The following is a 24,868-nucleotide window of genomic DNA, read 5'->3' as shown; positions in this document are numbered from 1 at the left end:
TGGATGCTGTCCTTACCTTAAATCTACCTTCCCACTTTGATCCTATAATACCAGAACCAGTCCCTGTTCATCTTACTTTAAAAAAAAAAAAAAAATCCTCCTGACGCTCCTATTTTCCCTTACCTCTAGGCTTAAAGCAAAGAAATTGAGTAACAGCTGGCCCGTTGAATGCGTGCGGGACAGGTGGCTTCTTCCAGCTGGCCGCAGGTTAGCTGCGTACATTGAAGGACACAACCAGTGGAGTTGCTACCTTTTGCAAGACTGAAATCATGGCAGGTCCAGAAACTGATGCCTAGTTCCATTTCACTGGCATCAAAAAATATTTCAACTCTTATACTCTCACAGGTAGAATGAATTGTGTTTTGGCCACATATAGAGGCATTGCTTTGAGGATTTTATACTTCAAATTAAGGTCTAAAAAAACACCAGCTGTGAAAGCAATATAAATGGACTTTAACTTGGACCTCATCTGTTAACTTCCCATGCTTGGAGAAGCTAATGTCAACTTATCATGTGATACTCAATTTGTACAATAAATTATGAACCTGGGGGGAAAAATTGAGTAACAAAGCCTGAAATAAAGTAGTTTTATGTTTTCTAGAACTATAAAGGAGTCCTTGGTGAGAATCACTGACACACTGGTTAGGACAAAGATGTATTGTAATCTAAGAGTGGAACTGAGGACCTAGAGATAAAATGGAAGGGGGAAAAATCATAAAAATATTCCCAGCTAAAGACTTTGAATTTTAGCCACTGGATTTTTAGGTTTAAGGAAAAAAAGGTCCTCAACACTTTTTAAATTTGTGAAGTCTTCACATCTTTTTTTTTTTTTTTTTAATTTTTATTTGTTTATGATAGTCACACACACACACACAGAGAGAGAGAGAGAGAGAGAGAGAGAGAGAGACAGGCAGAGACATAGGCAGAGGGAGAAGCAGGCTCCATGCACCGGGAGCCCGACGTGGGATTCGATCCCGGGTCTCCAGGATTCCGCCCTGGGCCAAAGGCAGGCGCCAAACCGCTGCGCCACCCAGGGATCCCAGTCTTCACATATCTAAACGTAGTTTTATAAACAAGAGCTAAAGAATCTGAGTTTTAAGCTAATAAAATGAATTTAAATCTATAAAAATACATTAAGAAAATAAATCCTGGGGATGCCTGGGTGGCTCAGTGGTTTAGCGCCTGGCTTCGGCCCAGGGCGTGATCCTGGAGTCCCAGAATCGAGTCCCACATCAGTCTCCCTATATGGAGCCTGTTTCTCCCTCTGCCTGTGTCTCTGCCTCTGTGTGTGTCTCTCATGAATAAATAATAATAAAAATCTTTAAAAAAAAAAGAAACCCTGAATATATTTCAACTTTTCTCCAAGATCTCAAATTTGCTAAAGATAACAATAATTATTTTATTTTTATCATCATTATTTTTTAAGTAGGCTTCATGCCCAACACAGGGCTTGAACTCATGACCCTGTGATGAAGAGTCATGTGCTCTACCAACTGAGCTGACCAGGTGCCTCAACAATAATTATTTTATTTTATTTTATTTATTTTATTTTATTATTTATTTTAATAATAATTTTATTTTTTTTTAATTTTTTTTTTTAATTTTTTTTTAAATTTATTTATGATAGTCACAGAGAGAGAGAGAGAGGCAGAGATACAGGCAGAGGGAGAAGCAGGCTCCATGCACCGGGAGCCTGACGTGGGATTCGATCCCGGGTCTCCAGGATCGCGCCCTGGGCCAAAGGCAGGCGCCAAACCGCTGCGCCACCCAGGGATCCCTTAAAAGAAAGAATTCTGAACTGATGTTAATTTACTTCATCTCTATGATCCAATTCCTATCTTGAAAATGGAGACAGCAGCACTTGCTGTTTTACTTAGTTCACTCATTTCTTCTGATAGGTAACCATGAAGGAATAAAAGTACACTGACAAGCATAAATATTGTGGGGTTCCACTTACATGAAATTCTAGATAAGAAGAAGAGGCGAAACTAACTTACGGTGGTAGAAGTCAGATTATTGGATGTTTCTAGCTGAGAAGGACTGTCTTGAATGGGGCACAAAAGAACTCTAGGGGTGATGGAAATGATCTGTATCTTGATGCAGATACTGGCCAAACGGTACATTTAAGAACTGACATTTCCGGCAGCCCGAGTGGCTCAGCGGTTTGGCGCCTGTTTTTGATTCAGGGTATGATCTCGGAGTCCCAGGATCGAGTCCTGCATTGGGATTCCTGCATGAGGCCTGCTTCTCCCTCTGCCTGTGTCTCTGCTTCTCTCTTTCTCTCTCTCTGTGTCTATCATGAATAAATAAAATCTTAAAAAAAAAAAACAACTGACATTTCATTTGGTGTAAATCACACAAATATTGAATTTTTAAAAAATAGCAAAACCCAATGCTGAAGAAGAAAAATGGAAGACTGTATAATCTAGAGTAAACAAAGCCTTTCTGAAATAAATAAAGAAGCCTTAAAAGACTATGAGTTCGATTACATAAAAATTAAGTTTTCCTGCATGGCCAAAAACAATAAAAAACAAAAACATATGATAATCACACACACATAAATTTCCATCACATCCCAGACAAAAGTCTATTTTCCTTAATATGTAAAAAGTACCTAAAAATAGGAGAATAGCAAAGAACATGGTGAGTTCACAGGAAGTGAAGAATAATGGTTTAAGCTTACTTATAAGAGAAACTGAAGCTACAATGAAATATCATCCAGTAACTACTGGACTGGTAAAGACCCAAAAGTCTGATAACATCCCATGTTGGTGCTGATGTGGGAAAACAGATACTCTTAATGCTAATGAGAGTCTAAATTGCTACAATTTCTACACCAATTTGGCAACAACTATCAAAATTGCAAAGATGCTGACCCTTGATCCAGCAAATCTGCCTCTAGGAATTTATTCTTTTTTTTTTTTTTAAGATTTTATCTATTGGGGATCCCTGGGTGGCGCAGCGGTTTGGCGCCTGCCTTTGACCCAGGGCGCGATCCTGGAGACCCGGGATCGAATCCCACGTCAGGCTCCCGGTGCATGGAGCCTGTTTCTCCCTCTGCCTGTTTCTCCCTCTGCCTGTGTCTCTGCCTCTCTCTCTCTCTCTCTCTCTGACTATCATAAATAAATAAATTAAAAAAAATTAAAAAAAAAAGATTTTATCTATTTATTAATTTGAGAGAGAGAAAGTGCAGGAGCAGCAGATGAGAGAGAGAGAGAGAGAGAAAGAGAGAGAGAATCTCAAGCAGACTTGGTGCTGACTGCAGAGTCTGACCTGGGGCTTGATCGGCCATGAGACCATGACCTGAGCTGAAACCAAGAGTCAGAGGCTTAACCAATTTAGCCACCCAGGCACTGCTAGGAATTTATTCTATACGTACAAAAGCTATGTATGTACAGTTATTCATGTATTCATGCACCCTTCTTAAAATAGCAAACTATTATAAACACCTTAAATGTCCTTCCATAGAGGGTTTTTAAAAAAAATTATGGCATAACAGGGGTACCTGGCTGGCTCAGTCAGTAAAGCATATGAACCTTGATCTCAAGGTCATGAGTTCAAGCCCCATGTTGAGCAGAGAGATTACTTATTTTTTAAAAAAAGAAATTTGGGGCACTAAAGTTGATTGAGCATCCAACTCTTGATTTTGGCTCAGGTCATGATCAGGTCATGAGATTGAACCCATTGAGCTCTGCACTCAGCACGGAGTCTATCTGTCTCTCTGCTCCTCCCCCCACTTGTGTGCTCTCTCTCTCTCTCTCTCAGATAAATAAAACCTTTTAAAAAAAAAGGGTAAACAAGAAAAGTTAACAATCTTTTCCTCCAGAAAAGAAGCTGGATTGCCAAGGGATGGGGTGAGAGACTGATCCTTCATCACTTACCAGCTTACATCTTGGGAATTTTATATCCCATGCATGTATCACCTCTTTCAAATATAATAGTTTAGGAAACAATGGGACATCTATTCAAAAACTGTTCCTTGGCCCATGCTTATCCTTAGTCTCAGCTCAAACACTGCTACCACATAGAAGCTTTCTCCAGACCCACAGGGGCAGAGGTCTCCCTGATATCTGACTCAGTCACATCATGATTTCTCCACAGCCCTCCTCATGACTCTAATTTGGGATCTGTCCTGTTTACTGCTGTCAACCCAATGGCATTATGCCTGGCACATTCCAGGAGCTCATCAAATGTGTGCTGACAAAATTAATGAAAAGACAGGCTCCCAGAGAAACTACAAAACCAGAGGCCTATAAAAGATCAAGATAAGAGGACTCTCTGATGGGGCACCTGGGTGGCTCAGTTAAGCATCTACCTTCAGCTCAGGTCAGGATTCCAGGGTCCTCGGGACAAGCCTCACTTCAGGCCGCCTGCTCAGTCAGAGTCTGCTTCTTCCCCTTCCTCTGCCCCTCCTCCTGCTTACACTTGTACCCGCACTCTCCCTCTCTCAAATAAACATCTAAGAAAAAAAAAAGAGGACTCCCTGTTCCCTGATGAGACCAGAGTGACAATGGGACAGACTAGAGACATAAGCCTTTGTAGTTAACTTTCAACCAACACGGTAAGGATGATCCAATGCCAAGATGGCTTGCCAGGAAATCTAGCTTTGCTACCAAGAGTTGTATGACCCTGGGCAAATGCCTCCATCTCTGGGCCTTATTTTTCCCAATTGTCAAACAAGAGAATTCAACCAGACCAATGGCTTTTCAAGCCCCTTCTTGCTTTTAAACTGTTTAAAACAAAAAAAGAGTTGTTCTGGTTTACTTAAGTGTGGGGGACCTAGAACCCAGCTCATTCCACTATGTCCAACTCCCCTTCTTCACCAGGGGCCCTTTAGACAACTTACAGTTCCACAGGACAACAGTTTCAGTCTATTAAATGACAGATAAACTCCATCCCACATCTCAGGTGTCACCATTCTCTGCTAGATGAGAAATCCATTTCCTCACCAATAAGTGTTCTCCCAAAATATCAAACAAGAAGAAATGGAGCACGATCATTCTCAGAGCATGACAGAAGATGTTTCCAAGGGACAAGAGTAAACAGATTCAGAATGCAGCCAGTGCCACCAAACCTTATTAGGTCTTCAGTTAGTCTTCCTTTCCTTCAGTAAGGAAAACAATAACAAGTCAAATGATTCCCCAAATGGCCTGCCAATGGCCAAGGAAAGGACTTTTCTAGTCTCAGGGTAGTGATTCATGCCAGAGCAACCCATGCTCTGCAAACAGATGAGAAGCATCAAGTTGGTAGCACTAGAACAATGAATGCATACCATGGGCCCTCAGTGAATTAACAAGGAGACAGTATTGTGAAATTAGCCAGAGAAGCGGCTTCAGAAAAGGGAGAGGGGAAAGGAAAGGAGATACTTGGCAAGGTATGATCCAACTGCCAAGACTCATCTCTGAATTCAAGGATATTTGGGCAGAGAAAAATGATCCCTGGAAGTCTGTGTTGGTGGCTTCCAACTTCAGTGCTGTTTAAAACAGTTACTGTTAATCCCTTGCCTGATGAAGAGAGGTTCCGAAACATGCTCCAGGCACATGTTAGCTCAAGGACAGTCAAGACTACACTAGGAAGAATAAATAAAAGGGAATAGCATGGTGCTACTTTTTCTTCTTCATTTAGAACAGAAAAGCCAAACTTTTTTTTTCTTTTTTTCATTTATGATAGTCACACACACACACACACACAGAGAGAGAGAGAGAGAGAGAGAGAGGCAGAGACATAGGCAGAGGGAGAAGCAGGCTTCATGCACCGGGAGGATTCCCACCGACGTGGGATTCGATCCCGGGTCTCCAGGATCGCGCCCTGGGCCAAAGGCAGGTGCTAAACCGCTGCGCCACCCAGGGATCCCAGAAAAGCCAAACTTTAATTATCCCCATGTGTGGCTGTTTCCGTTCTGTCTCAAAGGCACAGGTTAATTCATTCAAAATATTCCCTTACTCTGTGCCATTCTCTGGATTGTGTTCCTGCCCTATGAAGCCTAGAGTTTATAATAAAGACAATGATTCTACTCACCACCCAGCAATTATTCATGGCTGCTCATCAGTCTAAGTCTCCTTTTAAAAAGGAAAAGGTCCTCACAGGAAAGTCCTAAAGTTCATTTTATAGACAAGGAAACAGGTAAGGCCACCTTGAAGATTAAAAGGGTGACTCAGCAGTAGAGAAACCAGATTTCAGACTTTCTCTCTTAGATGTGGTCACCAAACTCAGGCTCTTTCAAGTTGGTTTAATAACTGAGAAAATAAGCTGTGCTTTTCTTTGGGCTTGGTGTGGAATTCAGAACAAAGGCAGCAATGGTAGTAGTGACGGCAAACAGATGTGCTCTATGGGCCAGACACTACATAAAGATTTTCACATTTAATCTTCACAATAATCTGTGGAAAAAGTACTGATAATATCACAAGTTTACAGATGAGGAAAGTGAAGCCCAGAGAGACCAAGGTATTTATTTGTCTGGAGTCACACAGCTAGAAAATGGTAGTATTGATACTCTCTACCCTTGCCCCATAATGACGTCCCAGAGGTCCCACTCTACCCAGCAAGTCAACTTCTCTTTGAATGAAGTCCTGGCAGAATCACACACACACACTCCAAGCTAACAGATAAATGAAATATGTTGCCACATATCCCTTCAGAGTCTCTCAAACGTTGAATTACAGGTTATTTAAGAGCCAGCCCATCCAGTTTGGACAACAGGAATGTCTAGTTTGTTAACGTGCCTAGTGAAAGCCTGTCTGGATGAAGTTGCCGAGTTATGGGTCTCTTGGGATTTGGACGAAGCATGGTTAGCCAAAATCAATCTCTTCAGACCCACTAGCAATTAAAGCCTCAAAATGAAAAGGAAGTAAAGGCACACACATGCCACATGCAAATTTTCTTATATTAGCACTGAGTCTTTATAACCTAATTCTAGAATCATGTGCCAGTTCTCAACAATCTACAGACAGTAATGCTTGAAAAGATCTGCTGTCAAGAAAAAGTAAAGTTCATGGGGCACCTGGGTGGCTCAGTGGTTGAGTGTCTGCTTTTGGCTCAGGGCATAATCCTGGGATCTTGGGATCGAGTCCTGCATCAGGCTCCCTGTGGGGAGCCTGTTTCTCCATCTGCCTATGTCCCTGCCTCTTTCTCTGTGTCTCTCATGAAAAAATACAAAAAATCTTTAAGATAGGAAAAGAAAAGTTCCTTTGACTTGAAAAAGAAACAGGGGCTTCTTCTGAATAATACTTAATCAAGAAGAAGAGAAAGAGGCCAAAGACTATAGAACGAGGTCCCTTTAAATCTCAGTTTTCGCATCTACACAACAGGAACACTTTCTGAAGATCTGTCAAGTGTAGAGTCATCCACGCAGCACGTGTAACAGCATGGGTCACTGTCAGCTCTGAGACTGACATTGTGCCCCACACAGGAGCATGTACATAAGCAGACAAGGGAGAGTTCTCCCGTTGGGGTCTTACAGATGCAGAGCCCAAGTAAAGGACTGCAGGTGAATAGCAGAGCAATCATGCTTTCCATACAAGTACCACCACTCTTCAGAGGAGGGTTCTGAGACTGGGACAACATGTAGGGAAGCCCTCTTAGATGAAGGGCTTGCTCGGACAGAAAAAGATGGGTCACATTTGGAAAGGGAGGGCTGAGGGTAACCTGGAGAAGACCCACAAGATGTCAGCATAACTGAGACTAAATCACCAGCAACACTGACTGGGGTGTGGGCTTTGTGCTAAATGGTTTATAGCCCTTCTCTCATTTAATTCTCAAGGTAATCCATTTACAAATAAAGAATTAAAGATGCTGAGAGAGGAGCAACTTATCCGAAGCCAAAACAAGCATGTGTGTTCAGGAATTTATGAGAACCCCTGCCTGGTTGAAGGCAAGGACTTGGAAGGGAAAGGAGATGAGGTTAGGCAAGGAAGGATGAGATTCAAGGATGGTCTTGGATGCTAGTGCATATTAGATCCTGCTGGCAAAAGGTGCAGTGGTCCTGTCAGATGACAAGTCTCATGCAGAAGAGCATTTGACATTGCTTATCGCTCCTTGAATACTCCAAAACACTTTCTTTCCCTGGATTCCAGGATGCCATGCACTCTGCCTTTCCCTCTACCCCACTGCCTGCAACTTCTCAGTCTCCTTTGTTGGTTCTTCCTCCTCTTCCTCTTCATCCATCAGAGGGCCCACAGGTCAGGCCTAGTACCTCTCTTTCCTTCCCTACCAATGCTATCTTGCCTCCTTGGTGAGCTCATCCAGTGTCAAGGCTTTAAGTGTCATCTACATGCTGACAACCCACAAATGTATGTCCCCAGGCCCTTACGTCCCCAGGCCCAATTTCTCTAGTGAACTCCCAGCTCATATATCCAAACTGCCTAATCAACACTTGAACTTGAATATCTATATAGCTAACAGGCAGATCAAACTTAACATGATAAAAACTGACTTCCTGGACTGTGGGCCACCAGGGTCGGTGAAGGATCTCAAGATGGCTGGGTGAAAACTTGCTCTAAAAACCACTGACTGGGACACCTGGGTGGCTTAGTGGTTGAGTGCCTCCCTTCGGCCCAGGGCATGATGCTGGAGTCCCAGGATCGAGTCCCACATCGGGCTCCCTGCATGGAGCCTGCTTCTCCCTCTGCCTGTGTCTCTGCCTCTCTGTGTGTCTCCCATGAATAAATTAATAAAATATTAAAAAAATAAATAAAAATAAAAAATAAAAACCACTGACTGGGTAGCTTTTGGGGAGATCATACCCCAAAACCAGAAGGCCATTGCCAACTCCCTGAAATCCTGGAATGAGATGCTTACCTCCAGGTTGGCTACTCTTCCTGAGAAACCACCTGCTACTGACTGGGCTTACTACAAGGCCAATGTGGCAAAGGCTGGCTTGGTAGATGACTTTGAGAAGAAGTTTAATGCCCTGAAGGTTCTTGTGCCAGAGGATAAATACACTGTCCAGGTGGATGCTGAGGAAAAAGAAGATGTGAAAAGCTGTGCTGAGTTTTTGTCTCTCTCAAAGGCCAGGATTGAAGAATATGAAAAAGAGCTGGAGAAGATGAAGAACATAATTCCATTTGATCAGATGGCCATTGAGGACCTGAATGAAGTCTTCCCAGAAACCAAATTAGACAAGAAGTATCTCTATTGGTCTCACAAGCCAATTGAAAATTTATAAACTTGAGTTGAGGAGAAAGCCCTGGCCCTCATATTATAAACGTTGGACTTAAAAATTAAAAAATAATAAATAAATAAATAAAAAATTTAAAAACCTGACTTCCTGCTTCTCCCCATCCCTCAACTGGCTCATCTGCAGTTTTCATTATCTAGTTACTGCCAACATCTTTAGCAGGGTCTCAGGCCAAAAATCTCAGTTATCTTTGACAACACACACTCTCATATCCTACATCTAATCTATCAGCAAATGCTACTGGGGTCTACCTTCAAAATGAATCCAGAATCCATAAGGCGGCTTTCACCAGCTCCAAGACACCATCACTTTTTATTGGGATTGCTACCAAAACTGCTTCCACACCGCTCTCAACAACCTACTTCAGCACCAGGCAGAATGATCCCATTATAGTCTAAGTCAGTGGTACTCCTCTGTCCAAAATCCTCCAATGGTTCCCTGTCTTAGAGTAAAAGCCAAAATCTCTACCATGGCATTATGGACTATAGGCCCATATGAGACACATATCCTTTCTGGTTCTCTCTCACACACATATACACCATTCATCATTACTTCTTTGAACTTTTCTCCCATTATTTTCTCCATCATTTCCTCAATTCTAGCCATATGGGGTCCTCTTTGATGATCCTTGAACACAAGAAGCATGTTTCTACAATGTTTGTACATATGGTACAATTGCCAGGGAGGGAGGCTCTTTCTTCAGATAGCATCATGGTTCAGTCCCTCATCTCTTTCAAATCTCACTCAAATGTCACTTTCTCTGACCACTTTAATATTGTACACATCCAGGACACCTGGGTACCTCAGCGACTGAGCATCAGCCTTTGGCTCAGGGTGTGATCCCCGGGTCCAGGGACTGAGTCCTGCATCAGGCTCCCTATGGGGTGCCTGCTTCTCCCTCTGCCTATGTCTCTGCCTCTCTCTGTGTCTTTCATGAATAAATAAATAAAATCTTTAAAAAAAATTGTACACCTCCCCAACCAATCCCCCCAACTCCCTATTCTTCTTTCCTCCTTTTGTATTTCTTCAAGGTACTTATCACCAACAAACTATAAAATATATTTATATCATCTATTTTTTTTCTCCCTCCATAATGTGCTCCATAAGGACAAAGACTGTTCATTTTATTCACTACTGTATCCCTACCTCCTAGACTATTACTTGGCAAATAGTAGGTGCTCAATAAACATCTGAATGATTAGTGCTCAAATCTCTTCTCAGGGAAATTTCAAGTTTTGTAAACCAATCTCAGCTTCCCCATGTTCCACTCACAGGGTGTGCCAGCATCAGACATGCATCTGCTCTGGTTGTCAAGTTATTTTGATAAAACTAAAGTTGAAAATGCCAAATCCCTTAGCTCATTTTAAACCTGATAAATGGGAGACAAGTAAATAAAGAAAAGAGAGAAGAAAGAGCAAAGGGCAGAAGACCAGGTGGCAAGAGCTCTGATGGGAGAAATGTCCAGGCCACCTCCCCATCCCCTGCTCCCACAGGCATCAGTTGAAAGAGACTAGAGCTGCTGGAGGAGGGGATGCAAATGCTGGTGGCAGAGGGCTCTGACAGCTATGATGTGAACACAGGCAGGCCCTTCCCTCTCTCTATAACCCTCTAGGCCCACAGGCCTTCTGTGTTCTTTTGTCAAGCTCTTCACTGCTTTTGCACTTGCTGAGCCTTCTGCCTGGATTATCCTCTCCAGCTTCTAGAGTGGTTGCTCCAACTTATCTTTCAAATCTCGGCTTAAATGACATCACTTCAAAGATACTGACCCTGCACTCACTAAGTACATATTTTCTTGTCCTTACCCCCACCCCCATTCCTATTCATGTTTGCTGAGCACCTTTCACATGCCATAAACAGGTCTACACGCTAGGGATACAGCAGTGAATAAGTCAGACAAAAATCCTTCCCTTCATGGCGCATATATCTCGGTGACAGGGACCACAACAAGCGAGACAAATAAGTACAATATATACTATCTGATGTAGCTACAAATGCTATGGAAAAAGAGAAAACAGGAAGGCGGATAGGGAGTGTGGAGGAGGGGAGGAAAGGAGGTTGAAATTTAACCAGCTGGCCACCTTGAGAAGGTGACAGGTGGCACTGTCTGGGGAAAGAGACTTCCAGGCTTAAGATAGTGAAAAGTGGGAGCATCCCCTGGCTTGTCTGAGGAATAGCAGGAAAGCTGAGTGAGCAATGAGGAGGGTAGTGGGTTATGAGGTCAGAGGAGAATGGAGGGGGCTTCCAGGTCAAGGTTAGAACCCTGGCTTTTACTCTGAGTCAGGTGGAAACCGCTAAAGGGTCTTGAGTAGATCTGACTTACACTTCAACATGCGTTGGTTGCTATGCCTGTTTCTCTCATGGATTATCAGTTTTTCTAATTATTACATTTGTTTTCTATTTCTTCTGTTTCCTCCCAATCCCTACCTCATTAGAATGTAGTAAGTAACCCAAGGGCAGAAACTGGCTTGTTTACCTATCATCACACTTAGCCCAGTGCCAGGTATCCACTTGGGCTCAATAAATACTGAATGAATAAATGTATGAAGGCTCTGTCCTCAGTGTCTCAACATCCAGCCACTCAGCTTCATTCAGAGAATGGAGACCACAGAAGCAGACTCACCAGCTAATGAAATTTTGTCATTCCTCTCAATAAGCGTAAGACCCTAAAAGCAATTAGGTATGGCAAAAAGTATGTCACCCATCTATTCCTTTACAGAGCTCTATTTTAATGAATGTTTTTAGTGCTAAAAATGAATGATGAAGGACTGGTTTTATTTAAATACATTTTTTTAAAGATTTATTTAAAAAAATATTTTATTTATTCACAAGACACACACACAGAGAGAGAGAGAGAGAGAGAGGGGCAGAGACACAGGCAGAGGCAGAAGCAGGCTCCATGCAGGGAGCCCGATTTGGGACTTGATCCCGGGACTCCAGGATCATGCCTTGAGCCAAAGGCAGACACTCAACTGCTGAGCCACCCAGGAGTCCCAAGAAGGACTGGTTTTAAAGCTTTGAGACCTGACTTCCAAATCGACCATCTTCTAGCTCAAGTTCACAGAAGAGATGGCAAACCTGGGAGAGCAGTCACTAAGGCAGGTATCCTGGCTGCTGATGGAACTCTGGGAATTCTGACACAACCAGCCTCTTACCTTAACTAGAAGAGGTCTCCCAACTTTGGGGAGACCCTCTTAATAAAGATCAGAGGTCAAGCCCAAGGCTAAAGACTGAAAAAACATGAGGCTTGAAAGTCTAAAACCACAGGCAAGCCCCTCCTCAGCTCCATTAAATAACAGGAGACCATCTAAGAACAAGGAGCAGGGAAAGAAAAGGTGGCCACAGCAGGTTTGACAAGGGCTCTCCAGGAGTCTACACAACTTAACAGGTACAAGCATACCACCACTGTAAAATGAGAGCTGCAATGTCACATACGTGAGGGATTTGTCAGGTTAAAACAGGTCAATACATATAAAGCCTTCAGTCGTGCCCAGCCCACCAAATGCTTGATGAATGCTGGCCACTATTACTACAATGGCAAAGGGGTTACCACTAGCACCTCCTTGCTGCTTCCCAACTCCAAGTCTCTGGAGGCCCTGAAACACTCTAGTGGCTGGCTGGGTGGTAGCAACAGTAGCCTGAGAGTAGTTAATACTATCACTGATCAGACTTCTCCCTATCCCCCTGGAGTGATATGAAGACGGACAGATCATCTGGAAAGTGCTTTGAATTCCTTAGGAATCAAGAAATCCTAACAAGTCAATGCAATATTCATCCATTCACTGACATTGAGAACATATGTGCCAGACATTTCACTAAGTGCTAGAGACACAGACTGTTAAAACACATCCCCCCCGCAAGGATTAAGGGCTGTTTACTTAGAAGACAGGCAAGTGAACATGACAACCCATCATGAGCAGTGCCACAGGACACTGAGGAGGTTCAGGCCTGCAAGGTCGGAGAGATGATCAGATGGGAAGCTCCAACTAGTGGCCCAGCAAAGAAAGAGGCATGAGTGACAAGAAATGGTGTCCAGGCAGTAAGGAGAACACAAGGTAAGGACAGAGAGGTAAAAAGAGTTAGGAGTTGCAGAAGTGGCAAGTAGCTGAATTTGACAGGAGCCTGGGAAGAGATAGAAGTGGGGAGTGGGGGGCAACCCCGGTGGCTCAGCGGTTTAGCGCCGCCTTCAGCCCAGGGTGTGATCCTGGAGACCCGGGATTGAGTCCCACATCGGGCTCCCGGCATGGAGCCTGCTTCTCCCTCTGCCTGTGTCTCTGCCTCTCTCTCTCTCTCTCTCTCTCTCTCTCTCTCTCTCTCTGTGTGTGTGTCTCTCATGAATAAATAAAATCTTAAAAAAAAAAAAAAGTGGGGAGTGGGAGAGATAGGGCAGGAGAGCCAAGCAGGAGTTAGCCCAAAAGGCCTTGAAGGCCACGATAAAGACTATGATTTTTAGCCTAAGAGCAATAAGGACTCATTGATGGATATTCAAGCAGTATTATTTTTTTAAGTATTCCCCAAGTCACGTTTCCTCTCTGGTGTTATTTGTTTGTCTCTGTGTGAAAAGAAAAACAAAACACAAAAAATATTTCTGAGCTATGATCATGTATCAGTGACCTGACTCAGGCAAAAAAAAACCAAACCAAACCAACAACAACAACAACAAAAAAAAACCTGTTCAGTAAAAGAAACATCTACATGTAACAGACACCCTCTCAAGCTTTCATAATTACACCAAAATGCAAAACCCGTATTCAAGCCATGTTTGCTCACTGTCAGCATGTCCAGCTTTGGTGCCAGGCATGGGGGTTTTCTAGGAAGTGAGTAGTCAAGACATGCAACAGTTTCAGAGGATGACCAGAAAAAGATGAAAGCCCAAGCCCAAAGCCAGAAGGACCAACAAACTAAACTTGTTCTGAAACACTTTTAGGAAGTGAAACGAGAAGGGGGGTAGCAGTGTTGTGTATGTAAAGGTCTCTGTTTGCAGAAGGAAGTAATACCCCACAGACGAGGGTTGACAGCCTTCCTCAGAAAAAGGCCCCCAGTAGGCATCAACTGCCTAGGATCAAAGCACCCAACCACTAACAGTCTCTGCACAAATTTCCTTATCTAATCCCCCCACACACCAGTGGGGCAGGAGGTGGGGGATGGGGGGTGGCGGGATGAGAAGGTGGTAGTCACTATTATTTTAAAACTGAAGTAAAGGAGGCCCAGACTAAGTAAGCTGTCCAGGTCACACTACCAGGAAGCTGGTGAGCTGCTGAGCTGGGGTCAGAACCGAGGGTTAACTGAGGGAGTTAGGCAGTGTTTTTTCATTACACCTCCTAGCCCTTCAGGCTACTCAGGATGAAGCCTCTGCTCAAACCATACTCAACAGATAATTTCTCCACAACCTCTGAGGGATCTGACTCTTTGAGAACTACCAAGGCTACTTTTTTATGACAGTTTTTAAGAGGCCGGAGAAGGCTGGTGGGCTCAACTCAGGACAGGTAGCCAGATGCTCTGAGCTCTGCTCATGTTCCTACCATCTGTGACAAGTCGCTTCATCTCAAATCCTCCCTTGGAAGGATGGGGATAAGGTGACAATATTAAGTTTCTGCGAATTCAATGGAACTAGGAAAACAGATCATAGAGTTTAAAAAAAAAAGTACTACAGTAATATTTATATCTCAGCTTTCTTCAGAAGCATGTGGAAACCTTAGCAGGTTCATTAGGGCTTGTAACACCCAGGAGTGGATAGGACGGCAGCAGGTCTTCCTTGTGCTGCCGTCAGGGAAACTGAGGCAGAACTGAAGCAAGTCAATGTCTGCAAAGGAATAAGGCTTCAGACTCACAGTCTAGTCCTCCAGCCATCAAATGACCTCACCATTCCCAGGAAAGATGTGGCTCCCCAGTCAGGAAGCCAAGGAGCCTGCACTTTTCTCAGAGAGACAGAGACCCTCCCCTTGAGAATGTTCTTCAAGAACCTAGGGTCAAGAGATCCCTAGGGGTCATGTGCTTCCTCTCTTTATTTCAAAAGGAATGCAGCTCAACCACTGACAGGATCTGAATATTCTTAAATTAGCTTCATGAATAATTTGTTTTGAGTCTCACACTTCTCAATAGTCAAGAAAAACTTCCCTTTGACCCTGAAAGGTAGTCACTTATAGCAGTAGCCTGCAGAATTGTTTCATCCTAAACACGTAAATCAAATGTCCCTTATGAAGATTAGATTCAAAGTATTAAGGCTACATCTTTACAGAGCTTCGAATAAATACAATGGCAGCTAAAGATATTAAATACCTACACCCCTACACTCCAACCTTGCTCCAGCCTCTTTTGTCTCTGCACTTTGCAGGTCCCTGAGAGCCTGGGTAAGAACCCGGACTCTGCCTGCACCACAGGATTGACCTTATCATGTGTGGTTCAAGTTCTCTGTGCCTCAGTTTCTTCGTGGATAAAATGGGGATATCAACAACAGCTACTTCGCAAGGGCTGTTGAGAAGTTACACGTGGCATCGTACCTACTGTGCTTAGCACAGCGCATGAAACACAGTAGGAGCTCAATAAATAGTAGGTAGCATTTCGTCAGTATTTTTAGCATGATTACAGGTGTCCCCAGATAACCTGTCCATGAAACGCCAACGGATAGACCAAGCCCAAGCCTACCGCCGGGCAGGCGGCACAGAGCCGGTTCTTGATTTCTTTTTTCTTTTCCCTTTTTAAACCCTGGCAAAGAGATAAGGCCCTGAATGACTGGGAGGCCTCAGGATGTGAAGGGGGAAACCAGGACTCAGAGCGGAGCTTCCCCTCTGGCCAGGGGCGGACTCCTCCGGGCCTAAGTCTAGGAGTCTCTCCGGAGGACGCCCCAAGAGGGGATGCGGGCTGGGGCGCCTGGGATTCAGGCCGGCGGCCAAGTGAGCGTGAATGAATGAACCCGCAGTCCTTCTGCCTAGTCGGGGCTCGGGAAGCCACTCTCGCGTCTCTAGCGTCCCGTCCTCTCCGTGACCTCTGACCCCACAAACCCCCTCACCTCAGACCACCGCCTCCCCGCCCCACTCCTTCTCCTGCCTCTCCGGACTCCCCGCTTCCTCACCCGCAGGTCCGAATGGCTCCCGGCGCCACGGCACGGCTTGGCTAGCCAGCAAAATGTCCGCGGCCTCGTCCTCCCGCTCCCCCGGTGCGTCCGTGCCGCCGGCCGCTCGGAGCCCCGCGGCTGTCACCTGCCGGGCGGAAGTGAGCTGCCCGCGCGTGGGCACTTCCGGTGGACGCACGGCCTGGGGGCGGGGTCAAGGGTGCAACCCGGGCGGGCGGTGGTGCCCGCGGGGCGGGGCCAGGAAGGGGCGGGGCCGAACGGCATTAACCCCTCCCCAGCCGCGGCCCAGCCTCGCCACTGCCTCCCGTAGAGTGCTAAAAAATTAGCGAGCTAATCGCTAAGTAACTTAAGGTGGCGACTTTTAGAGCCATCTCTTCCTTTGGAAAACTGAGATTGAGAAAGGCAAGGTTTTGCTCAAGATCATTTACCTTATGAACGGAAGAGTCAGAACCAGAGCTGTAAATACAGTCTAGCCCTTGCTGCCCTTCAGTGCAGCCCTTTGGGAATTCGGCTGGAAAGGTAAACCCATGTACCTCCAAGGAAATTGATCTAAGAGAAACCTCTTAATATCTCATTTTTCCTTTTGCTGGGTCTGCCAGGATGTCAGTTCCTATTATCACCTCACTCTCGATTCTGGTACTATTCACTTTCTCCTTATAATTTCCGATCATCCCCCTTGAAACAGTATTCTGTCCCTGCTCTTTAAAGATGTTTTACTAGAAATGAGTGTAACTATGACAAGCTCATATTCTGACTCTTACAGTATTTTCTTTTTGCCATGATAGTGATTTGATTAGTTAGATTTGGGCACATTTGTAATCAAGTACGAATGCCACCTCTGTCAAAGGTGTTTCAGCAAAGATAATAACTAAAGGTTTATAAACTAAACTTCAGATTGAGAAAAGAGCAGTTATTTTTTTAAAGTGGCTTATCACTAGGGCAGCCTGACTGGTTCAGTGGGTAGAGTGTATGATTCTTGATCTTGGGGTTGTGAGTTCAATCTCCACTGTTGGGTGTAGAGGTTACTGAAAAATACAATCCTTTTTTTTTTTTTTTTTAGATTTTAAATTTATTTGTCAGGAAGAGGGTGCACAAGCTGGGGGAGCAGTAGGCAGAGGGGGAAGCAGGCTCCTCAGTGAGCAGGGAACCCAATGTGGAACTCCATCCCAGGACTCAAGATGATAACCCCAGCTTAAGCAGATGCTTAACCAACTGAGCCACCCAGGCATCCCAAAATAAAATCTTAAAAAAAAAAAAAATAGAGGTTGCTTATTACCACATTATGAGTCTGTTAATGTTAAAGGAGTCAGGCTGAAACACAAGTCAGTTAAAATGATTTAGAAATCTAAAGTCACATTTCCCTGTTTCGTATATGTAAAGGTGACTTTACTGCTTCCTGATTTCTTTACAGGAAAAATAAAGAACATCTTGGGATTTTTTTTTTTTTTTTTTTTTTTGGTGGAGGAAGGGATTATTTCAATTATGAACTATAAACATATATAACTGGAGAGTATTATTTCTCATATTTTAAACCACTCAGGTTAGCTAAAGATATATTTGTGTTGTTTTTGAGTACTTGTGTAGGTTTTTTGTTTTCTTTTTATAATAATAAATTTATTTTTTATTGGTGTTCAATTTGCCAACATATAGAATAACACCCAGTGCTCATCCTATCAAGTGCCCCCCTCAGTGCCCGTCACCCATTCACCCCCACCCCCCGCCATCCTCCCCTTCCACCACCCCTAGTTTGTTTCCCAGAGTTAGGATTCTTTATGTTCTGTCTCCCTTTCTGATATTTCCTACCCATTTCTTCTCCCTTCCCTTCTATTCCCTTTCACTATTATTTATATTCCCCAAATGAATGAGAACATATAGGTGTTTTTTTTTTGTAACTATACATTAAGTGAGTGCTTCATATGTATAAGGCACTATTTTCACATGCATTGCAGCATTAAACAAATGAGTTTGGTTTCACGCTTTCTTGCATTATTCAGCTAAGTATTAGAAAACGTTGCTTTTAGATACATTACTATTACCAGGTTACAAAACAAATATAAGTAAGAAAAGGAATTAGTTTCATCCTCTAGATTGTATAAGTAAAAGGTTAGTATTTGAAATATGTGTTAATTCAACTCTGGGGGAAGGATGAAGTCAAACATTTCCCTTATGAAAAATTTTTGCTAGTGAAAATATGAAAACCTCCTGAAGACAGGGCACCTGGCTGGCTCAGTCAGTTAAGCATCTGCCTTTGGCTCTGGTCATGATCCCAGGGTCCTAGGATCTAGCCCCACATCCACCTCCCTGCTCGGCAGGGAGCCTGTTTGTCCCTCTGCCTCTGCCTTTCCACACCCCTCCTGCTCATGCTCGCTCTCCATCACTCTCAAATAAATAAAATCTTAAAAAAAAAAAGGAAAGAAAATATGAAAGCTTGAACAATGGCAATGTTTATTTGCTATGCCTTTACTTATGTTTTTCACACTGCTTAAATACTAGATATTAAAAAGCTAATCGTGGGTTCCTTTGTACCTCCACTGACATGATTTCTTAAGGTATGTTCGACCTTTGTTTTGCTTATCTTTGTGGCACACAGCCTAATTAACAAGGTGATAGTAAAAGATACGTTTCTTTCTTTCTTTCTTTCTTTCTTTCTTTCTTTCTTCTTTCTTTCTTTCTTTTCTTCCTTTTTTTTTTTTTTTTTTTTTTTTTTTAAGATTTTATAGTAATCTCTACACCCAACATAGTACTCAAACTTACAACCTTGAGATCAAGAGTTGCTTGCTCAGGCAGCCCAGGTGGCTCCGGGCTTTAGCGCCACCTTCTCTGCAGGGTGTGATCCTGGAGACCCACATTGGGCTCCCTGCTTGGAGCCTGCTCCTCCCTCTGCCTGTGTCTCTGCCTCTTTCTGTGTGTGTCTCTCATGAATAAATAAATAAAATCTTAAAAAAAAAAAAAAAAAAAAGAGTTGCATGTTCTATCAACTGAGCCAGCCAGGTGCCCCAAAGATACATTTTTAAAAATTCGATCAGATAAAGGCTTTTGAGTCTCTGTTTTGCTAACCCAAGCTGCTAAGTTACCTGAAACTTTAGTCAAGACCAGAGAGAAGTATATGGCGTATGTGTAGTTTGCTTCTTTATAATTTGATTGGCCTGTTTGTAAATTGAATCATTACTTAAGAATCATCACTTCCAGGGGTTCCTGACTGGCTCAGTCAGGGGAACATGCACCTCTTGATCTGGGGGTCGTGAGTTAAGGCCCACATTGTAGAGATGATTCTAAATAAATATTTTTTTAAAAAAGAATTATCCAAATAAAATCGTTATAAATAAATAAATAAATAAATAAATAAATAAATAAATAGATGCCTGGGTTGCTCAGCGGTTGAACATCTGCCTTTGGCTTAGGGTGTGATCCTGGGGTCCTGGGATCAAGTTCTGTGTCGGGCTCCCTGCGAGGAACCTGACTCTTCCTCTCCATGTCTCTCACGAATAAATAAATGAAATCTTAAAAAAAATAAAAAGATTTATCACTCCCAGCAGATAGTAAGGTAAAACTGAATATGATAATTTCTAATATTCCCTTAGATCTCTCTAATTTACCAAAGGGGAAAAAATATTTACCTGAGGCTCTTCTGAGGAATGATGATACCGAAGGTGTGAGGGTGGTTAGTTTCTTTGTCTATTTCAAAAGACCAACATTTTTATTTGGAATGATTATTGTGAAGAGCAGAATATCATTTTTATCCAAGAACTTGAAGCATATCTGGAATTTACCGATGTACATGCCCATTTTAGAATGTTGCTTCTTAAAGTAATCCACTAATTTTATTATTTGGTTTCTCTTTCTGCTAAAGAACAATTAAACCCCAATTTGGCATAGGATCCTTTTGAGTTGAAATCTATATGGGGGGATCCCTGTGTGGCGCAGCGGTTTAGCGCCTGCCTTAGCGCCTGCCTTTGGCCCAGGGCGCGATCCTGGAGGCCCGGGATCGAATCCCACGTCGGGCTCCTGGTGCATGGAGCCTGCTTCCCCCTCTGCCTATGTCTCTGCCTCTCTCTCTCTCTCTGTGACTATCATAAATAAATAAAAATTAAAAAAAAAAAAGAAATCTATATGGGGCCAATAGCAATTTAACAGGGTTTTTTTGTTTTTTGTGTTTTTGTTTTTGTTTTTTTTTAGATTTTATGTATTTATTCATGAGAGACACACACAGAGAGAGAGGCAGAGACATAGGCAGAAGGAGAAGTAGGCTTCCTGCAGGGACCCTGATGGGGGACTCAATCCCAGGACCCCGGGATCACTCCCTGAGACAAAGGCAGACACTTAACCACTAATCAGTTCTTTAACTTCTCCCCAACCCCTATACCAACACCCTGTACCAGCAAGACACCAAACTCTTATAATACATCTTATTAGAAATTCACAGTCTGCCCTGCCTAGATGACTTCTGCTGTTTAATCATTTTTTAAAAAGATTTTATTTATTTATTCATGAGAGACACAGAGAGGGAGAGAGAGTCAGAGACACAGGCAGAGGGAGAAGCAGGCTCCATCCATGCAGGGAGCCTGACATGGGTCTCAATCTGGGGACTCCAGGATCATGCCTGGTCTGAAGGCAGGCACTAAACTGCAGAGCCACCAAGGGGTCCCTGTTTAATCATTTTAAAAGGTGGCTGGACATGCAGGTTTCTTACTATATAACCTATCTGGTAAGAAAGATAAACTTTGGTAGCACTTTATGGTAGTTCTGGATGGTTTTGTTACTTATGGGGAACTAATGGCAGCTCTCTTAGAGTCAGCTGAGACATAGAATAAGAGCTATTATTATTTTTTTTTTTTGAAGGCCAAATAGATCATAGGAGATTCTAGGAAACTCTGGAGAAGGCAGTGTATATTTGCCATCATCAAAATACTTACTTGGGGATGCCTCGGTGGCTCCACAGTTGAGCGTCTGCCATGTCGGGCTCAGGTCATGATCCCGGGGTCCTGGGATCGAGTTCCATGTCAGGCTCCCTGTGAGGAGCCTGCTTCTCCCTCTGCCTATGTCTCTGCTTCTCTATCTGTGTCTCTCAGGAGCAAGTAAATAAAATCTTTAAAAAAATACTTATTTGTATTTATGGAACGTGTGTTGGGTTTTTTTCCCCACGGATTAAAAAAAAAACAAAACACCACTCAACCTGGGGAGGCTTTAATAAAATGACATTTTCTGGGATGCCTGGGTGGCTCAGTGGTTGAGTTTCTGCCTTAGGCTTGAGTAGTAATCCCCATTTGGGGATCAAGTCCTGCATTGAGCTCCCTGAGAGGAGCCTGCTTCTCCTTCTGCCTATGTCTCTGCCTCTCTGTGTCTCTCATGAATAAATAAATAAAGTCTTTAAAAAAATAATAATAAATAAATAAAAATAAGTAAATGAAATGACACCTTCCTTTTGCATTAAATTCTTATTCTAACTTCTAAAAATCTTTTCACATATTTCACATCTTCAAAACAACCCAGTGATTTAGGCAGAGTGGACCTTATTATCTCCTTTCTTACATATAAGGATATTTAAAAAGGTTATGTTACTCAGCCAAAGTAACATTTGCTAGTAGTTAGTAGTAAGCTAAGGCTATAAATATTGTTTTATTAATTCTAAGCCCAACAGTTTCTCTATTAGCTCTGATCCTTTTTTGAAAAGTGGCAGCCCCAGTGGCTCAGCGGTTTAACACCGCCTTTGACCCAGGGCCTGATCCTGGAGACCTGGGATCGAGTTCCATGTCGGGCTCCCCGCATGGAGCCTGCTTCTCCCTCTGCCTGTGTCTCTGCCTCTCTCTGTGTGTGTCTCTCATGAATAAATAAATAAAATCTTTAAAAAAAATTTTATTTTGTGCACTTGCCCTTGCTCTCAAATAAATAAATAAAATCTTAAAAAAAAAAAAATTTCCAGGCGGGCAAGGGCTCCTGGGTGGCTCAAGTCTATTAAGTGTCCGACTCTCAATTTCAGCCCAGATCATGATCTCAGGGGTGTGAGATTAAGCCCCATGTCAGGTTCCGTGCTGTGTGTGGAGTCTGCTTGGGATTTTCTCTCTTTTCCTCTCCTCCTCCCCCTGTTTGCTCTCTCTCTCTCTCTCTCAAAATAAATAAATATTAAAAAGAAAAAGATTTCCAAGAAGACAGAAGTCACAGTGTTTGTTGAGGAAGGACATCCTAGAGATGGTGGCATTTGTGCTAGGCCTCGCCCAATGAGAACAGAGTCTCACAGGCTGAGATGAAAGGAAAAGGCAACCCAGGGACAACAGTGCAAAGGCAGGAAGTCAAGAGAGTCAAGCATCTGGGTCCTTCAGAAAGCATTTCACAAGTTCCTACTGCGGAGCCAGGCCCTGGGCTAGGTGTTATATTGTCACATGGATGAGGCAAAGGCCCTGCCTTGGCTGAACAAACAGTCTGTCTGGGGATGACAGCAGCAGCCCCAAAAGTGATTGGTGCTGTGATAGGGGATGCCCTAGAGGCTATGGGAGTCCAGAGCAGGAGCTGAAGCTCCCTGGAGTTGGAGGGTCCGAGGGAGGCCTAGACGAGTGGAGGGCCTGTAATCTGGAAGCGTGGAAAACAATGAATGTTTATGGAGCACCTATGGTGTGCCAGATGGTATGTAGAGGGTTTCATTTGTCCCTCACACCATCCCAGGGGTGGGAGGAGATGTAACTCCAAGAGCTGAAATCAAAGAGTGTGTGAGTGGCACAGCTAAGGGCCTGGTCATAGAGCCCCAGGATACATGCTCTTTTTTTTTTTTTTTTTAAGATTTTATTTATTTATTTATTTGACAGAGAGAGAAAGAGAGAGAGTGAGCACAAGCAGGGAGAGCAGCAGGCAGAGGGAGAGGGAGAAGCAAACTCCCTGCTAAGCAGGGAGCCTGACTCGGGACTCAATCCCAAGACCCTGGGATCAGGACCTGAGCCGGAGGCAGATGCTTAACCAACTGGGCCACCCAGGAACCCCAGGATACATGCTCTTATAAGTCCCACTCATTCACCTAAAATTTATTTGTCACTCCTGCCTGAGCCAGCCATAAGGGGGCTACAACATGAACCAGAGCTGGGCTACTCCTTGGGCTACTGTTGAGTGTGGGAGAGACACAAATTAAGGGACAATCATAACACAGTCCAGAAGGACTGGGAATGCACAGGAGACTCAGGCAGCAAACTCACCCTAGGAAAGTAAGGGAAGACTTTCTGGAGGAGGTGACATCCAGCCCAACCTGTGAAGGATGACATTACTACCATCAATAGTTGCCACGAACCAGGCACTGTGCTAGGCTCTTCCACGTATTTACTCACTGGAGTCTCCCAACAATTTGAGTTTCCATGACCGTCCCCAGGTAAAACAGAGAAAACAGGCCAGTGGGCACACTTGCCTGTGGGCCTGGGTCTCCTCTCCCACAGCTCAGTATAAAAATACAGTATAATGAGGAGACACAGCTTAATGTCAAAGGCTGGATATTTACAGCTTGCAGAGGTGACAGCCAGAAGCAAAGGAGGGTCTCTCAGGGGGGTTCCCTCTCCACCCCCTCCACCACCAAACCCAGCTGGCCACTCTGAGTCCCACTCACCTTCAAACACTAACAACTGGGTCTAGAAAAGTCACACCTGGGTCTTGTGCATCTCACCCAGCCCTCTGAGACCCCAGGCCCAGGAGGAGCCCCTTGCTTCAAGAGGGTGGAGCAGAGCCTATGATGGCCAAGCCTACCTGGATAGAGAACTAACTTCTCCCAACAAATACACCATCACTAACAAGAACAGCACCTCCTGGTTGGAAGAGATCGTTTTTCTCCAAGTCCTGTTCACTTTCTCCCCTGCCCTGCGGACATACATGATGCAGGACTGACCTGTCTACCTCTTTAAGCCTCACTTTCTCCTCAGGAAGAGGACTCTTTGTGGGCCAAGTGCCATCACAAGCCCTTGACACCCATTCATTCATATAACCTTCACCATTCTCAAGAGGTGGAGGCTACATAATAACCTTCACTTTACAGGTGAGCATGCTGAGGCCTTGAGAAACTGAGGAACTTTCTTACTTTCTCAAGGCAACAATGGACTGAGCTGGGAGTGCAGGCTGGTGACTGCAGGACCTGCCTCACCGGGTTTCGTCCAATCAGAGGGAGCGTGGGAATTCTTGGGGTGTTGGGAAATGACCCAGGACCTGCTGCTGGTGCTGTGTGCTCTTCAACAAGTCTTTCCTATTTCTGATTTACAGAATTGCCAGGCGCATCCTAGCCCACCGTCTGGCCACAGTCATGCATAATAAATAGATGTTGCGCAAATTAAGTATTATTTCCGTCTATGCCCACTAGAGGGCCCCCAAGTGACACTAACTGCCACCCTCCCTTTCCTGTGTAATTGTTACAGGCAGCCTCGAGGCATCCCTGTCCTAAACTTCTTTCTAGATTCTTCTTCCTATGTGATTCCTATTCCTCTGCTTCAATTTGTTTGCTCGCTGTTTTTATTATTTTTACCCTAGAAATTACTAAAAGTTACCTCAGATCCTTTCTGGAAGGAGGCAAGAGGCGGCTTTGTCCGAAGTGTCACAACGCCCGCACTGCACCTGCTGATGGATTGGATGGCTCACTGTGTTGGCATAAGGCTGATGCAGACTGG

At 43.9% G+C, this 24,868-nt stretch overlaps 1 protein-coding gene and 1 pseudogene across 2 annotated transcripts in view; one reads left to right on the top strand and one right to left on the bottom strand.

Annotated features, from left to right (window-relative positions):
- LOC140597582 (AP-1 complex subunit beta-1-like) overlaps positions 1-24,868 on the bottom strand; it is a 52,321-nt gene that overhangs the window by 9,785 nt on the left and 17,668 nt on the right. Inside the window, exon 1 of one of the 2 annotated variants that reach the window (XM_072746430.1) lies at positions 16,245-16,401. The exons of the other annotated variant lie outside the window; for it this stretch is intronic. The gene's annotated coding sequence lies outside the window, so the exon portion shown is untranslated. Of the gene's footprint in view, positions 1-16,244; positions 16,402-24,868 lie in introns of those variants that run through there. 2 annotated transcript variants of the gene reach the window in all.
- On the top strand, positions 210-461 carry LOC112906975 (ATP synthase membrane subunit K, mitochondrial pseudogene; annotated as a pseudogene).

This window comes from Vulpes vulpes, unplaced genomic scaffold, assembly GCF_048418805.1.
Source record: "Vulpes vulpes isolate BD-2025 unplaced genomic scaffold, VulVul3 u000000787, whole genome shotgun sequence".
NCBI lineage: Eukaryota > Metazoa > Chordata > Mammalia > Carnivora > Canidae > Vulpes > Vulpes vulpes.
Note: the sequence above shows the minus strand (reverse complement) of the source record. Positions and strands in the feature narration are given on the sequence as shown.